Raw genomic sequence first — 22,771 nt, forward strand, 5'->3', positions numbered from 1 at the left:
GGCGCAGTGGATGACCAGGGCGTCTTCTGTGTCTTGTTCTGCTCTATACCTTCCACGACGCTTGCGGAGACTGCCTTCTTGACCATTGGACCTTCAGTTGGTCTCGTCCGCTCAGTCCGCCGGAGTCTATCTTCACATGCTGGGATAGACAACTCCCTATCTCACCGAGGGTTTGAGACCCGTCAGCTACCCTCACCTGGTTTAGCCAGCTTGTCGAAGCCGTTGCCCGGGGTGTGGCCGCTGTCGCATGCAAACAGCTACGGGGAGTCACAGGTGAGAGCTGAGTGCCAGGTGGGGACCAAAGGTGGACTAACCGCCTTGAAAAGCACGCGACATGCTCCCCCGCCAGAGGTGCTACCCCTCCCATAGGTACACTATTTACAAAGTGCATTGTAACACACACACACACACACAGTGTTGAAGGAACTCAGTAGGCCAGGCAAATTTTATGGTGAGAAACAGTTGATGTTGATGTTTCGGGCCGAGACCCTTCATCGGAACTAGTCCTCTTCACTTGGATTTCTCTGACATGCCTGCAATTGCTGTGAACCCTACCAACAGGGGCAGCATCCTAACTTGGAAATATATTTCTACTCCTTCATCTTTGGATTTCTGGATCTCCTTTCATGGGAGATTAAAAAACAAATCACCATCGCCTTCAGGGTAATTATAAAGGGAATAAGTATGACATTCAGACGCCCAAGATTTAAAACAAGTCAGTAGAGATAAAAATAAATCTTTGTAGATCAGTCATTGAGAGGAATGAGAATAGAAGAGAATAATCTTGAAAGTGCAGAGTTTAGTTACTGAAGGGTGAGCCACAGGGTGGTAGAGGAAATGATGCAAAGTGAACCAAGGTGGAAGACTACAGTCACAACACACACACATTTGTAGGAGGGGCTGAGAAGCAACCTTGAGATATTGGAAAAAAAAGGCAAATATGTTAAAACCAATGCATAAGGAAATGGAGAAAGTAAGGATTAGGATGAATGGAGGTTTTCATTCATGAAGGAACCGGGCAGAGATTTGTAAAAATTTGAAACTCTGAAAGCTAGGGATGTAGTTATTGGTTTTTAAGAATTGAACATTCATTAGGGTAGGAGGAAGAGCTTGTGGTTCAGTGGTGTGGGAGGTTGGTGAGAGTAACGAACATCTGAAGAGGGTGCAGTGAAATATTAAATAATCAGTAAAATCTAGCTTCATATCCAGCTGGATGCTAAGGACGAACACCAATTTAATTTTATATTATTAATGTTAAAAAATGAAGTTGTCAGTTTATTTAGGGAACAATCAACTGGTTAAAGAAAAAATGTGTTTTGCAACATCTATGCAATTGTACATAATTTGAGAAGATGATTCACAAAAGCAGCAGGATTGAAGTTAAGCTCTTCTTACTGCTTTATGTATGATTGCTGGTTTTAATACCCATAAGTAATCAAAATAAGATTTCTCATCATGGCATTTTAATTAGTTCTAGACTTGTGTCCTGATTATGAAGAAAGATTTCAAGTTTCATCAGATAATAAGTAAGAGGTAAAAAGAAATGAATATTATAAAATGAATATAATGGATGCAGGAAATCACAATTGAACTTGCTTGGACAAGACTAAAGATATGATGAAGCTGTAGGCCGGCACTCTATCATTGAAGGCTATTATTAGCATTCCAGAAAGGAGCCTTCGAGGGTGTCATTGGCTCAGTTGTAATTGGGTAGCTCCTGACCAGAATGTTAAATCCAATGGCAACAGGCTTGAATACTTATTGTGCCTGATTCTTCAGGTACCATTGTCTCTCTCAATCCTTGTCTCTCTTGTTTCAGCAAAAAATACCTTAATGTTAAATTTTGCAAAACCACTCATGTTAATGGTCACTGCTATTAGTGGGGTATGGTTCACCACCAACAAAGTAGGTTAAGTTAGAAACTTCAACTCTAACATGGTCCATGTGGGTACCAATAACATAGCTAGGAAGAGTGACAAGGTTCTGCAAAGTAAGTTCAGGAAGTTAGGTGCTAAGTTAAAGGGTAGGTCTCCAGGGTTGTGATCTCAGGATTGCTACCTATGCTACATGCTAGTGAGGCCAGAAATAGAAAGATTATATCATTCTCTTTCAATATTTTTGTTAATATTATATATATTGCATGAATACAAATACAAAATTCATAAGGATACAAGTAAGTAATACGAATTTCATTACATTTAAATCACAGTAATATGATCACAGTATCCCATATTCCAAATCAATCATGTAGAAAAAAAGATTGAATTAAGAAATGAAATAGAAGAAAATAATTTTATTTTGTTAAAAAAAATCTACCCCCTCTACCAAAATGAGCTGGTTGGTAAAAAAAAAGAGAAGAGAAAAAAATACCTTACCATATAATATTATAATAATAATGGCTCAGATCCATACTTTAATAACAGTTCAAAGATTATGAAAATAACTCAAAGGATTCCCATAACATTAGAAAATCATGTTTAGAATCTTCTCTAGATCAAGGCACAACATAACATCAGATAGCCATTGAACATGAGTGGGCGGGGCGGCCTCCTTCCACTTGAGCAAGATCGCCCTCCTGGCCATAAGAGACATAAAGGCCAATACCTGCAAATTAGATGGCTTCAGTTTTGTAGCACTATCCTCAACAACACCAAACATGGCAGTCAAAGGACTGGGCTTAAAACTAACACTGAAAAGTACAGAAAAAGTTTGAAATACATCCTTCCAAACTTTTTCAAGGCTCGGACATGCCCAAAACATATGAATTAGTGTGGCCACTCCATTAGTACATCTATCATAGTAAGGGGAAATAGCTGCGTAGAAACGAGAGAGCTTGTCTTTAGACATATGAACTCTATGTACCACTTTGAATTGTAATAAAGAATGACGAGCACATAATGATGAAGAATTAATCAATTTTAAAATAATCTTCCAGCTCTCTTCAGATATGAAAATCTGTAAATCCTTTTCCCAGTCTCCTTTAATTTTATCTGAAGAAGCCTTTTCCAGTCCCAACAGCAGACTGTAAATGTAAGATATTGAACCGTTGTCAAAGGGTTTCAGATTAAAAATTGTATTTATTATATTCTTATCTGGACTTGTAGAAAATGTATGTAATAGAGATTTTAAAAAATCTCTAATCTGTAAGTATCGAAAAAAGTGGGTATTGGAAAGGTTAAATTTCATTGAAAGTTGCACAAAAGAAGAGAGATTCCCTCCATCAAACAAATCCTGAAATCATTTAATACCCAATCTATCCCATTCTTTAAAATATAAGTCAATTATAGATGGTTTAAAAAACAATTAGAAAAGATGGGACTCGAGAGGGAGAATCTCAATAAACCAAAATGTTTTCTAAACTGTAACAAAATCCTCAAAGTATGTTTGACCACCACATTGACAGTTAGTTTATTTAAAGTTAAAGGAAGCAAGGATCCAAGTAAAGAAATAATGGAAAATTTCATAACAGTGTTGACTTCCAAAGAGACCCATACAGGACAATTCTCATGGTTGATGTAATATATCCAGAACGTAATATTTTGTATATTAACTGCCCAATAATATAACCTAAAATTGGGTAAGGCAAAGTCTCCGTTCTGTTTGGATTTTTGAAGGTGAGCTTTATTTATTAAAGCTTTTTTATTCTTCCATATATAGGAAGAAAGAATTGAATCCAAAGAGTCAAAAAAAAAAGATTTAGGAATAAAAACGGGCACAGCTTGAAAAATATATATAACTTTAGGTAAAATATTCATTTTAATAGAATTAATTCAGCCAATCAGTGATAAAGAGAGAGGCGACCAATTAGAAAGTGTTTTTTAACATAATTCATTAAAGTTAAAAAATTTTCCTTAAATAAATCTACATAATTCTTAGTACGTTACTCCTAAATACGTAAATTTTAAAAGGAAGGTTAAGTTGGTATTAAATTGTTTAAAGGAAACAGTTCACTCTTATGTAAATTTAATTTAGATTAGATTAGATTATGAGGACACTCAGTCCTCGTTTATTGTCATTTAGAAATGCATGCATTAAAAAATGATACAATGTTCTTCCAGAATGATATCACAGAAACACAGGACAAACCAAGACTAAAACTGACAAAACCACATAATTATAGCATACAGTTACAACAGTGCAAAGCAATACTGTAATTTGATAAAGAGCAGACCATGGGCACGGTAAAAAAAAAGTCTCAAGTCCCGATAGCCCCATCATCTCATGCAGATAGTGGAAGGGAGAAACTCTCCCTGCCATGAATCTCTAAGTGACGCAAACTTGCCGATGCAGCACCTGACCGCAGCAGACTCTGAGTTTGTCCGAAAACTTTGAGCCTCTGACCAGCCCTCTGACACTGAGCACTGAGCACCATCCTCTGCCGAGTGCTTCGACCCCACCCTGGCTGCCGAGCAACAAGCAAAGCCGAGGACTCGGGGCCTTCCCCTCCGGAGATTCTGGATCACACGGTAGCAGAGGCAGCGAAACAGGCATTTCAGAAGTTTCACCACATGTTCCTCTGTGCTCTCACACCTGTCTCCATCAAATCAGGATTCTGCACGGCACCCTACTTGACAAATAACAGATATCGCCACCGGAGTGGCCGCCATCTTCTCCTCCCGCTACTAAAATTAGTCAGTAAACGGAACACAAATGGTAAAGAGGTTGTAAAGAGGATATAAAAAGCAATAAGTCATCAGCATAGAGCGACACCTTGTGAATAGTACCTCTCCTTAAAATACCAATAATCTCTTTCGACTCTCGAAAAGCAATTGCTGAGGGTTCTAATACCAAATCAAAAAGCAGAGGGCTCAAAGGACAACCTTGTCTAATCCCACGCTGGAGATTAAAGGGTTTGGAATTCTGAAGATTAATAAGAACCCGAGTGGAGGGAAATAAATAATTTAATCCAATGAATAAAATTAGGTCTAAAGTTAAATTTTTCTAAGGATGTAAAAGGATAATTCCATTCAACTCTGTCAAAGTCGTTCTCCACATCCAAAGATATCACACATTCCAATATTTCCTTAGATGGAGAATGCATAACATTTAACAAACGCCGTATATTAAAATGGGAATATCGATTTTTAGTAAATCCTGTCTGATCATCGGAAACTATAGAAGATATAATATTTTCAAGTCTGCAAGCCAACACTTTAGATAAAATTTTAGTATCAAAATTGAGTAAAGAGATGGGTCAATACGAAGAACATTCAGTAGGATTCTTATTCTTTTTAAGAATAAGTGAAATGGAAGCTTCGTAAAAAGACTGCGGTAACCTTCCTACCTTAAAGGAATCTGTAAGGGTAGAACATAAATGTGGTATAGGCAAGGAGGTAAAAGCCTTATAAAGCTCTCCAGAGGATCCATTGGGTACTGTGGATTTCCCAGAATGCAATCCTCGCATAGCCTGAACAATTTCCTCCTGGGAAATAGGTTGATCCAATTGCCTACGATCATCTATCGAAAGGTTAGGAATATTTAATTGATCTAAAAAATTATTCATTGCAATATTATCATTAAGAGTCAGAACTATACGATTTGGAATAAAATTCCGTAAAAGTCTCATTAATTTCAAAGTGGTCAGTTGCCATGTCCCCATTAATTTTATGTATTTCTTTAATTTGGTGCTTGGCTATAAATGGCTTCAATTGATTAGCCAGTAGCTTACCAGTTTTATCTCCGTGAATACAAAATTGAATTCTGTCTTTTGAAAGCTGGCTTTCAATTAGATACGTTAAAAGAAGATCATATTTAGTTTTGGTTTCAATACGTCTCTTATATGTTTCAGGATCGGGTACTGAAGCATATTTATGGTCCAGTTTTAACTGATTAGCTAGTTCGTTTCTCTCTTTGTTAACTTTTTTAATGATGTTTGCAGTATAAGAAATAATTTGATCCCAGATATATGCTTTAAAAGGATCCCATAATAAGACTAGACGTCCCTTCCAACGTATTTTCTTCAAAAAAAAAGAGTAATTTGGTTCTCCATAAATTTTAAAAAGTCCTCATCAGATAACAGAGTTAAATTAAATCGGCAAATCTACTCATAGGGATAGGACCAGGAAGATTTAAAGACAGAAGTACAGGAGAGTGATTAGAAATAGCAATCTCTTTATATTCGATCAATCGAACCAATAGAATCATTTGACTGTCAATAAAAAAAATCAATCCTGGTATAAGAATGATGGACATGAGAGAAAAAAAGAATACTCCCTTTCCGTTGGATGAAGAAAATGCAAAGCATCAACTATACCACATTTAGTTAGAAAGGACTGGATAAACAAAGCTGATTTATTAAGTGTGGCTGGTTTGACAGACATGCGATCTAATACTGGATCTAACCAGCAGTTAAAATCTCCTCCCATCACAAGAGAGTAAGTACACAAATCTGGCAAAAACGAAAATAGACGTTCAAGAAGTCCTGGATCGTCTATGGTGGGGGCATATACATTAGCAAAAACAATCAATTTACTGTCTAAGCTCCCTGATACAATAACAAATCGACCATTAGGATCTGAAACAACTTTATGTTGAACAAAGGAAACTGTATTATCTACAAAAATCGAAACTCCACGTGATTTTGCATTAAACGAAGAATGGAATTGCATACCCTTCCACCGAGTAAAAGAAAGTAAACTATCACAACTGTGTATGTATGTTTCTTGTAAGAAAATAATGGATGCTTTTAATTTTTTAATATAAGCAAACACTTTGTTCCGTTTAATGGGGTGATTCAGTCCTTTCACATTCAAACTAAATAAGTTAATATTTCAAACCATTTTAAATTCCAATCATCATGTAATTAAAAAGTCTGGCCATAAGTTATTAAAACTAGAAAGCAAACCGTAAGGTAAGGTAGTCAAACAGACAATCATAAAATCAACCCAATAAAGCTCCCAGAGAGAAATATGCCCTATCCGCTCCCCCACGCAAAGCCAGAAGGCTGACCAATAGACGGTCAGAAAGCTAACAACTAAGAAGTTCCCTCCCCAAAAAATCCTGTTGACAGAAACTCAGGTCCTTCAAGGTCAATTATGTCCCTACCAAGACACAACATAAATAGAAAAATAACTCAGTATTCAAAAGTATACAGGGATCAATTTAAACAAATTCAAAGAAAAATATATTAAAATAAAGTGTCAAAAAGGGATATAATAAAAAAGTATCAAAAAAACAGAAGACAATATGTGAACAGCCAAAACATAAGCTTATTGAAACCCTATTTCAAATTCATATTAACAGAAGAAAAAAATTGATCAAATAAGAAATATATCAGTTTTAGACTTCAGCCTTCAGAAACTCTTATGCATCTTCAACCAACTTTATTCTTTTTTGCAATCCGTTCTTCAAAACAATACTCAGATGGGCGGGAAACCGAAGGAATGGTTTAAATCCTTTATTGTAAAGTTCTGACATAACTTTATATTTCATACGATTAGCCATAACTTCAGGTGAATAGTCCTCCACAAATCTGCCCTTGTAACCATAGAAATCGATGATTCCTTGTTGACAGGTATGGCAAATTAAAAGGTCATTAATAGGAAATGCATGGAAACTTAGAATGACCTATCTAGGTCTTGCTGCCGACGACAATGGCTTCGAAGTCGGCGAGCAATATGCTCGATGGAGCTTCGGCTCAAAAGTGAATAAAGCAGGGAATAGTTGCTTCAGAAAGTTTGCAAAGAATTTCGTAGGGCCAGCGCCTTCAATTGATTCTTCAAGACCCAGAATTCGCAAATTATTTCTCCTGTTTCTATTTTCTAGATTGATAATCCTTTTCATCATTTTTTCATTGGATAAGGATAACTCTTTGCAGAGTTTGTTGTATCTTCAACATCCTCTTCAAGTGTCACCAGCTTTGCAGTATTTTCCTGTATTTAGTTCTCATGCTCAGTTAAGGTTTGTTGGATTGTATCCAATTTGCCATTAAGTCATTGAAATTCCTCAGAAAATTCCGATTTTTGCCGTTGAAGGATGTCACTGATTGAATCCAAAGTGACTGGGGCCTCATATTCTGTTACCCTTTCTTTTGCAGAAGCTTTTGTTCTTTTCCCAGCCATAGTAGAGCAGTATTAAAGTATTATAATAAGGTTTCAAGAAAAAATTAGTGGGAAACAATAAAGTAAATAGGGCAGGAGCAATCTAAAACGATGTTACTCCATCAGCTGCCAACAGGGCATTCAAAGATTATATAGTTTAGCACGTGGCTAAGGAGTTGGTGTAGGAGTGAGGGCATAAAATTTTTGGATCATTAAGCTCTCTTACAGGAAAGGTAGGAATTGTACAGAAGAGACAGTTTGCACCTGAACTGGAAGGGAACTAATTTCCTAGCGGGAAGGTTTGCTAGTGCTGCACAGTGGGGTTTAAGCTGAAGTTGCAGGGGGATGGGAACCAGAGTGCCAGAGCCGATAGTGGAGAGATTGAGGAGATAAATGTTGTTAAGACCTCAGGCAAAGTCTGAAACCAAAAGGTTGAGAATAGTGTGACTAATGTCTTGAGCTGCATATATTTCAATGCAGGAAGTATTGTAGGAAAGTCAGATGAGCTGAGGGCACAGATCAACACATGGAGTTATCCTCTTGTAGCCATTACTGAGACTTTGTTGCGGAGGGAAAGGACTGGCAGCTTTGTATTCTGGGATTCTGTTTTAGACGTGACAGAGCTGGAGGGATTAAAGGAGGAGGGGTGGTGTTTCTAGTTAGAGAATATGTCATGTCAGGACAGACTGGAGAACTCAGCTAGTGGAATGTTATGGGTGGAACTGGGAAACAAGAAAGGTATGACCACATTAATGGGACTACATTACAGATACCCAACAGTCTAAGGGATTAAGGGGAACAAGTCTGCAGAGAGATCGCACTGTTGCAAGAAACATAAGGTAGTTATAGCAGGTGATTTTAACTTTCCGCACATTGACTGGTACTCCCATACTGTAAAAGGACTAGATGATATAAAGTTTGTCAAATATGTTCAAGAAGTTTCATTTAACAGTATGTAGAAATCCCAATGAAGGCGTGTACGATACTTGATCTGCTATTAGGAAATGAAACTGGGCAGGTGACAAGTTTGTGTAGGGGAACACTTTGCATCTACTGATCACAATGCCATTAGTTTCAAAGTAAGTATGGTAAAAGGTAGGTCTGGTTCATGTGTTGAGATTCTAAACTGGAGAAAGATCAATTTTGATGATATGAAAAAGATCAGGCAAGTGTGGACTGGGACAGGCTGTGTTCTGGCAAAAGTGTACTTGGTAAGAGGGAGGACTTTAAAAGTGGAATTTTGAGAGTAGAGAGCTTGTATGTGCCTGTCAGAATAAAAGGCAAGGATAACAGGTTTAGGGAACCTTGGTTTTCAAGAGAAATTAAGGCCCTGGTTGAGAAAGAAAAGGAGTTGCACAGCAAGTATATGCACGAAGGAACAATGGGGTGCTTATCAAGTATGAGAAATGCAAGAGAACCCTTAAGAATGAAATCAGGAGGACTAAAAGAAGGCATGAGGTTGTCCATGCAGACAAGATAAAAAAGAATCCTAAGTGATTCTACAGATATTTTATGAGCAAAAGGATTGCAATGGACAAAATTGGTCCTTTGGAAGATCAAAATGGTAATCCATGTGTAGAGGCAAAAGACATGTGGGAGATCTTAAGTAATTTTTTTTCATCTGTATTTACTCGGGAGACAGACACAGGGTATCTAGAAGTAAGGCAAAGAAGCATCAACTTCATGGACCTTATACAGATTACAAGGAAGGAAGTGTTTGCTGGCCTGAGGCAAGTTACGGTGGATATATCCTGAGGTCTTGACAAGGCAGTCCCTTGTACCCTACAGGAGGCAGTGGAGAAATTGCCGGGGCCCTAGCAGAGATATTTAAATCATCCTTAGCAACAGGTGAGGTACCAGAAGATTGGAGGATAGCTAATGTTGTTCTGCCATTCAAGAAAGGTTCTAAAAATAAACTAGAAAACTAGGCCAGTGGACCTGACATCAGTGGTGGGAAAGTTAATGGAAGGAATTTTGAGGCAAGTAGCTGGGTGACTGTCAGGAGAAATGGAAATGTGAATAGGCAGTTAGCACAGAGCACTCCTGTGGTCAATCCTCTTAATAATAAGTTTACCGCTTTGGATACTGTTGTGGATGGTGACATTCCAGGAAAATGCCACAGAGACCAGGTTACTGGCACTGAGCACAGATTGGTGATGCAGTAAGGAAAGAGGGAGAAGACTGGAGCAGTAGTGATAAGGGACTCAATAATCAGGGGATTCGGTGGACATGAACGGGTCACCTGAATGGTATGTTGCCTCCCAAATTCCAGGGTCAGGGACATCTCGGATTGCCTCCACAGCATTTTGAAGAGGGAGGGAGAACAGCCAGATGAATTAGTATCAATGATATAGGAAGGAAAAGCAAAGAGATCCTAAAAAGAGAATTTAGAGAACTAGGTAGAAAACTGAGAAGCGGGAACTCCAGGGTAGTAATTTCTGGATTGCTGCCTGTGCCATGCGATAGTGAGGATAGAAACAGGATGATTTGGCAGATTAATGCATGGCTGAGAAGCTGGTGAAGGGGGCAGGGTGTTCAGGTGTTTGGATCATCGGGATGTCTTCTGAGGGAGGTTTGACCTGTTGAAAAGTGATGGTTTGCACCTGAACCCGAGGGGGATGAATATTCTTGTGGGCAGGTTTGTTAGAGCTGTTGGGGAGGGTTGAAACTAATTTGGCAGGGAGTTGGGAACCGGAGTGAAGGGACTCAGGATAGGATGGATGCTAAAAAGCAAAGACAGCGTGCAGTCAGACTGTCAGGAAAGGCAAGTAGATGATAGGACAAAATTTCAGCCAGCAAGGTGAGTATCAGTGCATTAGGGATGCAGAATCAAAAAGAGTAGTGAAACACCCTGGTTTCCTCAGCTGTAAAAGTCTAGGGAAGACAATCTCTGGCGCCACCAAACATGTGAGGTTGAGGCACTAGCCCCTCCCCCAAGCCCACTGTTGTTGTGGATGCTGTGTAATTCGCTACCCTGGTACAAATTAATGCCACTAAAGAACAGACAGCCCACTGCATATGACTAAAGGAATTATATTTATGAATCTTGACTAAATGGTTAGTAAAGAATAACAAAAAGAAAAGGGCCCACTCTAGTTAAACAGTCAAATGTGTGCAAGTTGGAGCTCATCTTGAACTTCTCTGCCACTCATGTGCTGGACTCTCAGTCAACGTGAAAGCACACACCATCTTCCAAACGTTGCTTGCAATCCATCTGAAACAAAGTCTGATGTACCAGTATTTCAGTGGAAAGGAAAGTACAGTGGTATGAGAGAAGACTAGGCCAAAGGAAGATGCTGGCAGGGATGACGGCAGAGCAGCAATGGTGTGAGTTTCTGGGAAAAATGAGGAAGGTGCAGCATAGGTATATTCCAAAATCAAAGCCTTCACTGTGGAAGATACTAGCAGAGTGCCAGATGTTGAAGGGTGTGAAGGAAGGGAAGTGTATGCAGTTACTATTACAAGGGATGAGGTGGTCAAAAAGCTGAAAGACCTGAAGGTGCATAAGTAACCCGGACCAGATGAACTGTACCCTAGGGTTCTGAAAGAGGTAGCGGTAGAGATTGTGGAGGCATTTGTAATGATCTTTCAAAAATTATTGGACTTTAGCATAGTGCTAGAAGACTGGAAAATTATAAATTTTACGCCACTCTTTATGAAAGGAAGAAGACAACAAAAAGGAAATTATAGACCAGTTAGCCTGACCTCAGTGGTTGGGAAGATGTTGGAGTCAATAGTTAAGGATGAAGTTATGGAGTACTTGGTGACACAGGGACACAGGGCAAGATAGGACAAAGTCACCATGGTTTCCTTAAGGAAAAATCTTGCCTAATGAACCTGTTAAAGTTCTTTGAGGAGATTACAAGTAGGATAGATAAAGGGGATGCAGTGGATATTGTATATTTGGACTTTCAGAAGGCCTTTGACAAGATGCCACACATGAGTCTGCTCACTAAGTTAAGAGTGTGTGGTATTAGAGGAAAGTTACTGGCATGGTTAGAGCATTGGCTGATTGGTAGGAGGCAGCGAGTGAGAATGAAAGGATCTTTTTCTGGTTGGCTGCCAGTGACTAGTGGTGTTGTGCAGGGGTCGGTGTTGGGACCACTTCTTTTTATGCTCTGTATCAATGATTTAGACAATGGAATAAATGGCTTTGATACCAAGTTTGCAGATGATATGAAGATTTGTGGAGGGGCAAGTAATGTTGAGGAAACATATCAGCTGCAGAGGGACTTAGACACATTAGGAGAATGGCCAAGAAGGTGGCACATAAAATACAATGTTGGAAAATGCATGGTCATGCACTTTGGTAGGAGAAATAAATGTGCAGACTATTTTCTAAATGGGGAGAAAATCCAAAAAATTGAGATACAAAGGGACTTGGGAGTCCTTGTCCAGAACACCCTAAAGGTTAACTTGAAGGTAGAGTTGGTGGAGAGGAAGGTAAAGGCAATGTTAGCATTCATTTCAAGAGGTTTAGAATACAAGAGCAGGGATGTGATGCTGAGGCTTCATAAGGTACTGGCACAGCCTCACCTTGAGTATTGTGAACAGTTCTGGGCTCCTCATCTCAGAAAAGATATGCTGGCGTTGGAGAGAGTCCAAAGGAGGTTCACAAGGATGATTCCAGGAATGAAAGGTTTATCATACGAGGAACATTTGATAGCTCTGGGTCTGTACTTGCTAGAATTTTGAAGGATGGGAGGGAGGATCTCACTGAAACCTTTCGAATGTTGAAAGGCCTAGACAGTATAGATGAGAAAAGGATATTTCCCATGATGGGGAGTCTAGGACAAGAGGGCACAGCTGCGTGATAGAGGGGCTTCCATTTAAAACAGAAATTTCTTTAGCCAGAGGGTCGTGAATTTGTGGAATTTATTGCCACAGGCTGCTGTGGAGGCCAGGCTGTTGGGTGTATTTAAAGCAGAGCTTGATAGCTTCTTGATTGGACACAGTATCAAAAGTTATGGGGAGAAGGCAGGGGAATGGGGCTGAGTAGCGGGAATAAAGGGATCAGCCATGATTGAATGGTGGAGCAGACTCGATGGGCCAAATGGCCTAATTCTGCTCCTTTGTCTTATGATTTCATGGATCAGATAGGTAAGTATTTAGATAGACATGGACCGATTAAGGATAGTCAATATGGCTTCATGCATACTAGGTTATGTCTAACCAGTCTTATAGTTTTTTGAGGATGTATCCAGGAAAATTGATGAAGGTAAGATGTTGACTGCATGGACTTTAGTAAGCCATTTGATAAGGTCCTGCATGGGATGTTGGTCAAGAAGGGTCAGTCAGTTGGCATTCAAGAGAAGGTAGTAAATTGCATGAGACATTGGCTTTGTGGGAGAAGCTAGAGAGTGGTAATAGATTGTTCCCTATCTGACTGGAGGCCTGTAACTAGTGGAGTGCTGCAGGGATCAGTGCTGGGTCCCTTGTTGTTTGTCACCTATATCAACAGTCTGGGTAATAATGTGGTTAACCGGATCAACAAGTTTGCTGATGATACCAAGATTAGAGGTGTAGTGGACATCAAGAAAACTGTCATGGCTTAATGTAGACAAGTGTGAGGTGTTGTTCTTTGGTAGGACCAACCAGGGTGGGTCTTTTACAACAAACGGTCGGGCACTGCGGAGTGTAGTAGAGCAAAGGGATTAGGGAATACAGGTCGATAATTTGTGGAATTTGATGTCACAGGAAGATAGTGTCATAATGAAAGCTTTTGGCATTAGCCTTCATAAATGCAAGTATTGAGTACAGAACATGGAATGTTATGCTGAAGTTGTTTAAGACATTGGTGAGGCAGTTTGGAGTATTGTGTGAAGATTTACTCATCTACTTACAGGAAAGATGTAAACAAGGTTGGAAAAATTGCAGAGAAAATTTACAAGAATGTTACTGGGTCTGGAGGACCTGAGCTATAGGGAAAGATTGAATAGGTTAGAACTTTCTTCCTTGGAACGTAGACGTTTGAGAGGAGGGTTTGATAGAGGTATACAAAATTATGAAGGGTATAAATAAGGTAATTACAAGAGCGCTTTTTCCACTGAGGTTGGGTGGGACTACAACCAGATGCCATGGGATAAGGGTGAAAACTGAAAAGTTTAAGGGGACCATGAAGAGAACTGTCTTCAGTCAAAAGATCATGAGAGTGTAGAACGAGCTGCCAGCACAAGTTGTGCATGCAAGTTTGATTTCAGTGATTGAGAACTTTGAATAGGTACATGGATGTCAGGTGGTATAGAAGGCTATGGTTCTGGTGCAGTTTGATGGGCAGTTGAATTCGTTCAGCACGGACAAGATGGGCCAAATGGTCTGTTTCTGTGCTGTGCTTTTCTATTATTATGACTATCATCTTGTCATACAAAGCAACAGTACAGAAAAAAAAGCCATAGAAGAGGGCAGAAAAAGCCATGGAATGGAAAATAGTCTGGGAGTAAACACGAGGCAGAATAGGACAGACATCAGAATGGGAATGGAACAGAACTGAGTTGTTCCATAAAGTGATTATCTAGTCTGCACTTAGTCTCCCAGTGATGAAGGGACTAGAGGAGGCAATGCTGTTTGCAAATAGGCTCTCAAGGTGGGCTTGGTTTCATTCTGAGTTCTGTGAAATCTAATGTGGCTGATTAGGGCAATGTGGAATCTGTGACCCAACCTCAGGTAGGCAGAAAATGTTTCACATTGGACAGAGCATTTGCCATACCAAGCTGTGATGCATGTGGATGCTTACTATGGTGCATCTAAAAAAATTGGTAAGGGTCAACAGGGACATGCCAAATTTTCTTAGCCTTTAGAAGTATAAAGCACTAGTGTGCTTTCTTGGCTAAAGTGTCTATATGGTTGGACCAGGACAGATAATTGGTGTCAAGTTCCTGTTTTGCGAGTCTTTAAGGTTGGGCATGTAAACAATGTGGCTTACCTACTGAAATTGAGTGAATATTTTTAGAGCCTCAGTGCTGGGGACTTTGGCCTGGGAAACTATGATGATGTTGGTTCACTTACACTGCCAATGGACTCAGTGATGGTCACTTCCTGATGCCTTGATATGCTTCAATGCCTTAAGTGCAAGCTGTAACTTGTTCAGGTCCCCTAAACTCTGTAAATTATGAGCTTTTTGAGGGGTTTGAAAATTTTTTTGTATCTTAAGATACCAACTGGCTAGCACCCCGAACCGCAGTGATGAATTTTCATCATAGAAATCTGCCTTAGCTGAGAGATTTGACTTCTGACATGTGGAAAGCAGAACATGTTTTCCAGTTTCATTATGAGTTATGTTTGTTGAGATGATGGTGTGATTCTGGGCACATTGGTGTAAGTTTTTGTTTTGTTTTGTGGTTGTTGACTGTTGGGCACATTCTCTTTTATTTTCAGTAATTCAGTCCATGATGACTTGGAGCCTCGTTCCTAAGCATAAACTTTGTCCACATATTTATTGTCTTCTCATAACTTACATTGAACTAACCTTTTTTCTAGGGAGGAGTTAGCTTAGGCTGAATAGTTTCCCATTGATCATGTACTGTATGTAAACTGCATTCCAGCAGCATTATCTATGATGTGCAGTTTAGCACCAAGAAAGATACACAAAGATACTGGGATTGAATCTGTGGAGGACCCACTAATTAGAATTTCAAAGCTTGAATGACATTGTAGAATTGATGGGATGCCATTGCAGAGCTCATGAGACAAAATTTCAGGGGGCAGTCAAATTTGAAATGGATTCTCCATTGTTTTTCTCAGTTAACAGAGCCAAAGGCTTTTTTGTAAACTGCAGAGAGACCAGAGCAGTTGGAACAGCCCCTTTCATTTTTCCTGGAGTTGTCACTTGGCTAAGATCAGGTTGTACAGGTTGAGAATCCCTTATCGGAAATTCCAAAATCTGAAAACCTCTAAAACCCGAATTTTTTGAACGCTGACATGATGTCACAAAGGAAAAATTCCACAAGGTGCTGGGAAGATTTCCAGGTGATGCACTACAGACAGTTCTGAGAAGAGACCTCACATATGTAATGAACAGAAGTTAATGAAGAATAGAAAAATACTGCGTAAAGGGAAAAATGAAGATCTTGATCGTGTATCTTCAGCATTGGAGTGAGCATATGCTGCTTAATGATGATACAAGCAAAGATCTATCACGACAAACTGAGAATTGAAGATAATTGTGAATATTCAGCAGGCTGGTTGCAGAAATTTCAGGTAAAGCACAGCATTAAGTTTTTAAGATTTGAATAATTTTAAAGATAAAGTGTCTGCTGATCAGAAAGCTGTAGAGAAATTAATTGATGACTTTGTGAAGATCATTGCTGATGGAACTCTTAACACCAGAACAAATCTACAATGCTCATTGCTTTTACACCTTACATAAAACCTAAAAAAAATCAAATACAAATACAGAGTACTGTAATTTTTTAATCAAAGCACAGCATCGTGGGAGGAGACTGAAAGACTGCCTTTTTTATTGTTGTTCAACAGCTCAAACAGGTATTCTTCTGATGCTGCTTTACTGCTTCTGTTACCCTGCACACATTATATTTTCATTATATTAATTGTTTGTAATATTTTTTTACTAATAAGTACATATGTGTGATGAACAGGTGTAAGACAAAAACTGTTTACCTGAAGCACATAAATTCAGAATTGGAAATAATGGCGATCTATACCTATCTCATCATATATTCCAAAATCTGAAATCCGAAACACTTCCAGCCCCAAGCATTTCAGATAAGGGGTACTCAACCTGTATTTCACCTTATCAGTGAAAGTGAAAATGTTTATGCCAGCTCTGTAATATAGGCTGGAGTGACCCCAGAGATCTTCAGTCTTTTCACGTGATAGAAAAGAATCCATAGTGAAATTCAAGGAGAAGTAGGACAATTCTCTTCAATGCCTTCTCAAAGAAATTACTATCTCACATTTGACATTATTTAAACAGGTGATGCTGTCTTTTATCTTATTGCTAATGGAATCTTAGTGCATAGAAATTGGCAGTCAAGTTTCTTATGTTACAATAGTGACCACACTTCAGGAGCTGTTGGCTTCAAAGCTCTTTGAGACAACCTTAGGTCATCAAAGGCCCTTTCAGAATATAAATTTTCTTGTTGTATTCTTCCTTTGCTCCAGTCTAGTGAGTTAATTTGTAATTTTTTTTCTTTATTGATAACTGCTATAACATATTGGCAACATGAATTATTTAAATAGGGTGCAACTTAAAAACTTTTAAACTTAGTTACCTCTGAGCAAGGTTATCACAATGTTGAAAATTAACAACTTCGTAGTTTTTAGGTTTTTCCATTTGCAATTTACTAAAAGCGAAATTTACCAGCATGTTTTCAAAATTATTGAAATCTGTCACAGAACTGGGCTTTAACATTAGTTTTCAGTTCCAAACATTGAATTGCTCATAGGTGCAAGCCAGCAGAGAAAGAAGAAATAATTTAATTCACAGGTAGATCTCCCCTCAAATAAGCTGCAATAAATCTTCCCTCCAGGGGGACAGCAGGAACAATGAATAAATAGGAGTTCATTAGGAGGGAAGGGATCTTAACAAAAGTCCATGATTAATGCAAATAGCCTTATTCAATTAGGGTAGTTTGGTTTACCTTTTTAATAATATGATTAAAATTCATATTTTAGTAGTTTGATTAAATCTAGGAGTTAATTAACAGTAACCACAAGAATATTAATTTCTAAATTATCTGTATTACAAGTTCTGCTGAAAAGTTGTAGTTTGTAAAGTTAAGGTTCCAGTGCTTTGTGCAAGAAAATCTTTAATCATATTTCTCAGTTCCTTTAAAATTGTTGAGGTTACTTTGCAATATTGACCAAATCTACAACTTCAGTGATGAGCCCAGATAATATGTCCATAGAGCAGGAATGCAATAGAATGGCATTTTCCTGGAGTAATTAATTCATGTTGTCTTGACCAGTTTTAAGACAACAATGCTTTTATTAAGCAATGCTGGAGTGGGACCTCACTACTTACCATTAATTTTTGCAGCACTGCACAGTATCAGCCCTTTTCCCTGTCCCCAGCTCAAAAATGCAAATACATTTTCCTAATCACTGATTCATAATTTGAAAATAAATGTCAATCTATTTTCTTTTGAGTAAATCAAATTTAGTAATGTTGTGTGAAATTAGGTTTATCGGTTCAGTGAGTGGGGACAGAAGACATGCTGTACTGGTAAGTAAGTTACATACTGAATGTAAACACTTCAAGTTACACTCAGTTAAAAATACTTACCTAAAGTGTCCACTTGGGCCCTCTCTCACTACCCGTACACTTCCACGGTTTCCATGGCACCATTCACAACCTGGTCCATAGGGGCCCCTGAAGCAACAGGAAGTGGGTGCTTACAGCATGCTAGGTTTATGCTCTATCTGTACCATGATGTCATCAGCCGTGCAAGCACCAAATGGCAGCCAGTAAAAGGGCTGCAATGCTTTTTAAATAGGCCAATCCTTAGCTAGCAGTGCGGAGCTGCTTTGGATGGACAGGTGAGATGGACTCCTACTGCAACATACCACCCCTCGAAAAACATGTCACCATGACACCCAGTCCACAGGCCAGTATAATTCCCATGGATGCCCCATTATGCTGCATATGAAATGTAACACAATGATACCAAGAATTATCAGCCCACCAGTTGCTGCCCAGTGTACTACAGTGGTCCACCAACCTTCCAGTGAGCCATTTTCATAATGTTTGCCTGATGGAATGTGAATGTATCATGGGCTCTATTGTTCAAAGGTGTGCTTGTAACTTCTACTTACTGCTTGCAATTTATAATCTTCATTATGAACTGAAGACTAGTTCTTGCTTGAATTAATATCTGCTATGTTCACTTAGCTCCAGAATACTATCTAACATGCACTCCTCTTGGTCCCTGGACAGAAATCTGTTCCAGTAAGGCCAAGCTTTCATGAGGAACGAATTAAGTAGGTGTCACACAGGTGGGGGCTTTGGGAGCAAGGGTGGACCCAAATTCAAGACACATCTTGTGAGGTTACTTAGGTTTAGTTTATTGTACGCTATCAGGAGAGAAAGACAGAAGCAGGAATAGCGAACAGGATAAGGACTCAGGACTACGACTGGGACCAAGGGTCTGGGCTTGGATTCAGAATCGGCTCCCAGAACTAGAGGAGACATGAAGAGGCTAGGGTATGGACTCCGAGCCCAAGACTGGGCAAGGACCCAGTACCTGGGTCTTGCCTCGGGCTCGGATCCCAGAACCAGGCATGGACATGACATAGGCTTAGGGAGAGGAGGAATATGGAAAACAGAGCCTCGGTCTCGGGAGAACAGGTACATGGAACCGTGGACACATACACAGAACACAGAGTCGGGACCCCTCCTTGGGTACAGGACATAGGGCCGGGACTCGCACACAGAACAGAGAGCCGGGACCCCTCCTTGGGTACGTGACATAGGGCCGGGACTCATGACCCTCCACGGGGCAACGGCAAGACGGCCTGACCTACCCCATGGAGGCGAGGACAAGACAAGACAAGACCAACACGAATGGACACCAGACAATGCCTATCTAGCTCCGGTGATGGAACTAGACCGAAGTGCAGGCGGGGGTTGCAGACGAGGGCTAGAGGCGAGAGGGGCAGAGAAGGGTTTCAGACAAGGGGGTAGGACGGGAATCACAGACTGCCAGGGCCAGGACATGACTCAGAACTGGGAACCCGCCAAGGCCAGGACTTGACATGGTACTTGAACGCCACCAGGGCCAGGACTTGACATGGTACTTGAACGCCGCCAGGGCCAGGACTTGACATGGTACTTGAACACCGCCAGAGCCAGGACGTGGACATGGTACTTGGATGCCGCCGGAGCCAGGACGTGGTGCTTGGAACCTCCGGGTAGTGCCGAGCTCTCTACTTGGCCCGTGAACAGTAGACAGCGGCTCTTGATTCTCTCTGGCGGGTTCACTGACAGACCCACCTTGATGAGGAAACTTTACAGGCTCGCTTCGGCAAGGTAACTGGACAGGGTTGCTCCGGGGAGGAAAGGCGAATTACCGGCACTCGCTTCGGGCGGAGACAAGGCTTGCTCCGGCCAGATGACATTGGCACGCCGTGACTTTGCAGACTTTGCAGACGCTCCTGCACCGAACAGCTGAAAACCGGAGACTATAAACTACCGGTTCAGCCGAGTGTTAATTGCCTCTAATCACCAAAGTCGAGAGACACGGGAAAACAGGAAATCAACAGTCCGGATCGTAACATAAACAAGCTAAATTTAAAGGGACCCTGATCCGGACCATGACAGTAGGACAGCAAAAATGTCTTTCACTTTGGATTCCTTCCCCATTTATTAATCTGTCATATCCCTATGTGTACCTACATATACACTATCTAACATCTCTAATTGGCTATCTACAAGACTGAGCAGAGATAGCAATAAACATCCAGAAATTTGATCACATACCCTTGGATACATTTGTCTTCTCAGTTTCAACCAGTTTTAAAATGTAACTTGGTCATTCGTGGGCTTGTTACGACCTTCCCTACTGGCCAATTACTCTTTGATCACATCCTTACCTTTGCCCCTTCAATCTCTGATAGCTAAAACAATCAGCAGTGGCTGTTAGTGGGCAGGGTCACAGCAAGGTAACCTTGTTTCAGATTCACAGACAACAGTTCACATGCCATGCCATGAGAGATAATGAGAATAGTCTGTCCCTCAGTCCTTTTGATTGATCCACTGGATGGTTTGGAGTGATCTCCATTTGAATAGCTGCAAGAACCTCACCCTGGTGCCACCCCTCACAGACTGTCCTCTTGATCGTTAGGTCAACCACTGAAAGGGCCCAGCTCATTTGTGTCCACTCCCATTCCAGGTTAGGGTGGCTACCTTCAGATGCTGTGTGCAGTTTCTTATCTTTCTTGGTCTGCCTTGCAATCAAGATTGTGGAGCTTGATGTCTCTGCTGCAACATGGATCTTTCCCATCTAGTTTCCCAATATCTTCCTGTTCCGATCTATATAACTAATCACATACCTTCCAGAACCAGCCTTCATTGATGATAACAACACATTTGGAAAGCGGTGAAATGATCGGACAAAGTCAGCATGGATTTGTGAAAGGAAAATCATGTCTGACGAATCTCATAGAATTTTTTGAGGATGTAACTAGTAGAGTGGATAGGGGAGAACCAGTGGATGTGGTATATTTGGATTTTCAAAAGGCTTTTGACAAGGTCCCACACAGGAGATTAGTGTGCAAACTTAAAGCACACGGTATTGGGGGTAAGGTATTGGTGTGGGTGGAGAATTGGTTAGCAGACAGGAAGCAAAGAGTGGGAATAAACGGGACCTTTTCAGAATGGCAGGCGGTGACTAGTGGGGTACCGCAAGGCTCAGTGCTGGGACCCCAGTTGTTTACAATATATATTAATGACTTGGATGAGGGAATTAAATACAGCATCTCCAAGTTTGCGGATGACACGAAGCTGGGTGGCAGTGTTAGCAGTGACGAGGATGCTAAGAGGATGCAGGGTGACTTGGATAGGTTGGGTGAGTGGGCAAACTCATGGCAGATGCAATTTAATGTGGATAAATGTGAAGTTACCCACTTTGGTGGCAAAAATAGGAAAACAGATTATTATCTGAATGGTGGCCGATTAGGAAAAGGGGAGGTGCAACGAGACCTGGGTGTCATTATACACCAGTCATTGAAAGTGGGCATGCAGGTACAGCAGGCGGTGAAAAAGGCGAATGGTATGCTGGCATTTATAGCGAGAGGATTCGAGTACAGGAGCAGGGAGGTACTACTGCAGTTGTACAAGGCCTTGGTGAGACCACACCTGGAGTATTGTGTGCAGTTTTGGTCCCCTAATCTGAGGAAAGACATCTTTGCCATAGAGGGAGTACAAAGAAGGTTCACCAGATTGATTCCTGGGATGGCAGGTCTTTCATATGAAGAAAGACTGGATGAACTGGGCTTGTACTTGTTGGAATTTAGAAGATTGAGGGGGGATCTGATTGAAACGTATAAGATCCTAAAGGGATTGGACAGGCTAGATGCGGGAAGATTGTTCCCGATGTTGGGGAGGTCCAGAACGAGGGGTCACAGTTTGAGGATAGAGGGGAAGCCTTTTAGGACCGAGATTAGGAAAAACTTCTTCACACAGAGAGTGGTGAATCTGTGGAATTCTCTGCCACAGCAAACTGTTGAGGCCAGTTCATTAGCTATGTTTAAAAGGAAGTTAGATATGGCCCTTGTGGCTACAGGGGTCAGGGGGTATGGAGGGAAGGCTGGGTTCTGAGTTGGATGATCAGCCATGATCATAATAAATGGCGGTGCAGGCTCGAAGGGCCGAATGGCCTACTCCTGCACCTATTTTCTATGTTTCTATGTTTCTATTACAAAGTACCAGCAGTGTTATATATTAACATGTTATTCATGGCTTGCTGTCACACTCTCTCTCTTTGTTTTCTGCATTTGCATTCCTATTCCTTTTCATTCTGCTTCATTCACAAGGTTGCTGGTCATTATTTGAGTTTCCTGTATTGAGACTCAGTTGGTCTGCCTTCCTCTGGTTTTCTATGGTCAGCAATGGTGAACTCTCATTTGCATTTTGCTCGATATATACTGGACTTCAAGCACATTCTTCATTTGCATTTTATGAGATAAGTGCTGTGATTTTTTGTTAACTTTGCTGAGTTCTTTCCAAAAGAACTAAAATTCAGTCAGCGCATTGACAACACCATATATATATGTAT

This window comes from Mobula hypostoma, chromosome 19 (genome assembly GCF_963921235.1).
Source record: "Mobula hypostoma chromosome 19, sMobHyp1.1, whole genome shotgun sequence".
Taxonomy (NCBI): Eukaryota; Metazoa; Chordata; class Chondrichthyes; order Myliobatiformes; family Myliobatidae; genus Mobula; species Mobula hypostoma.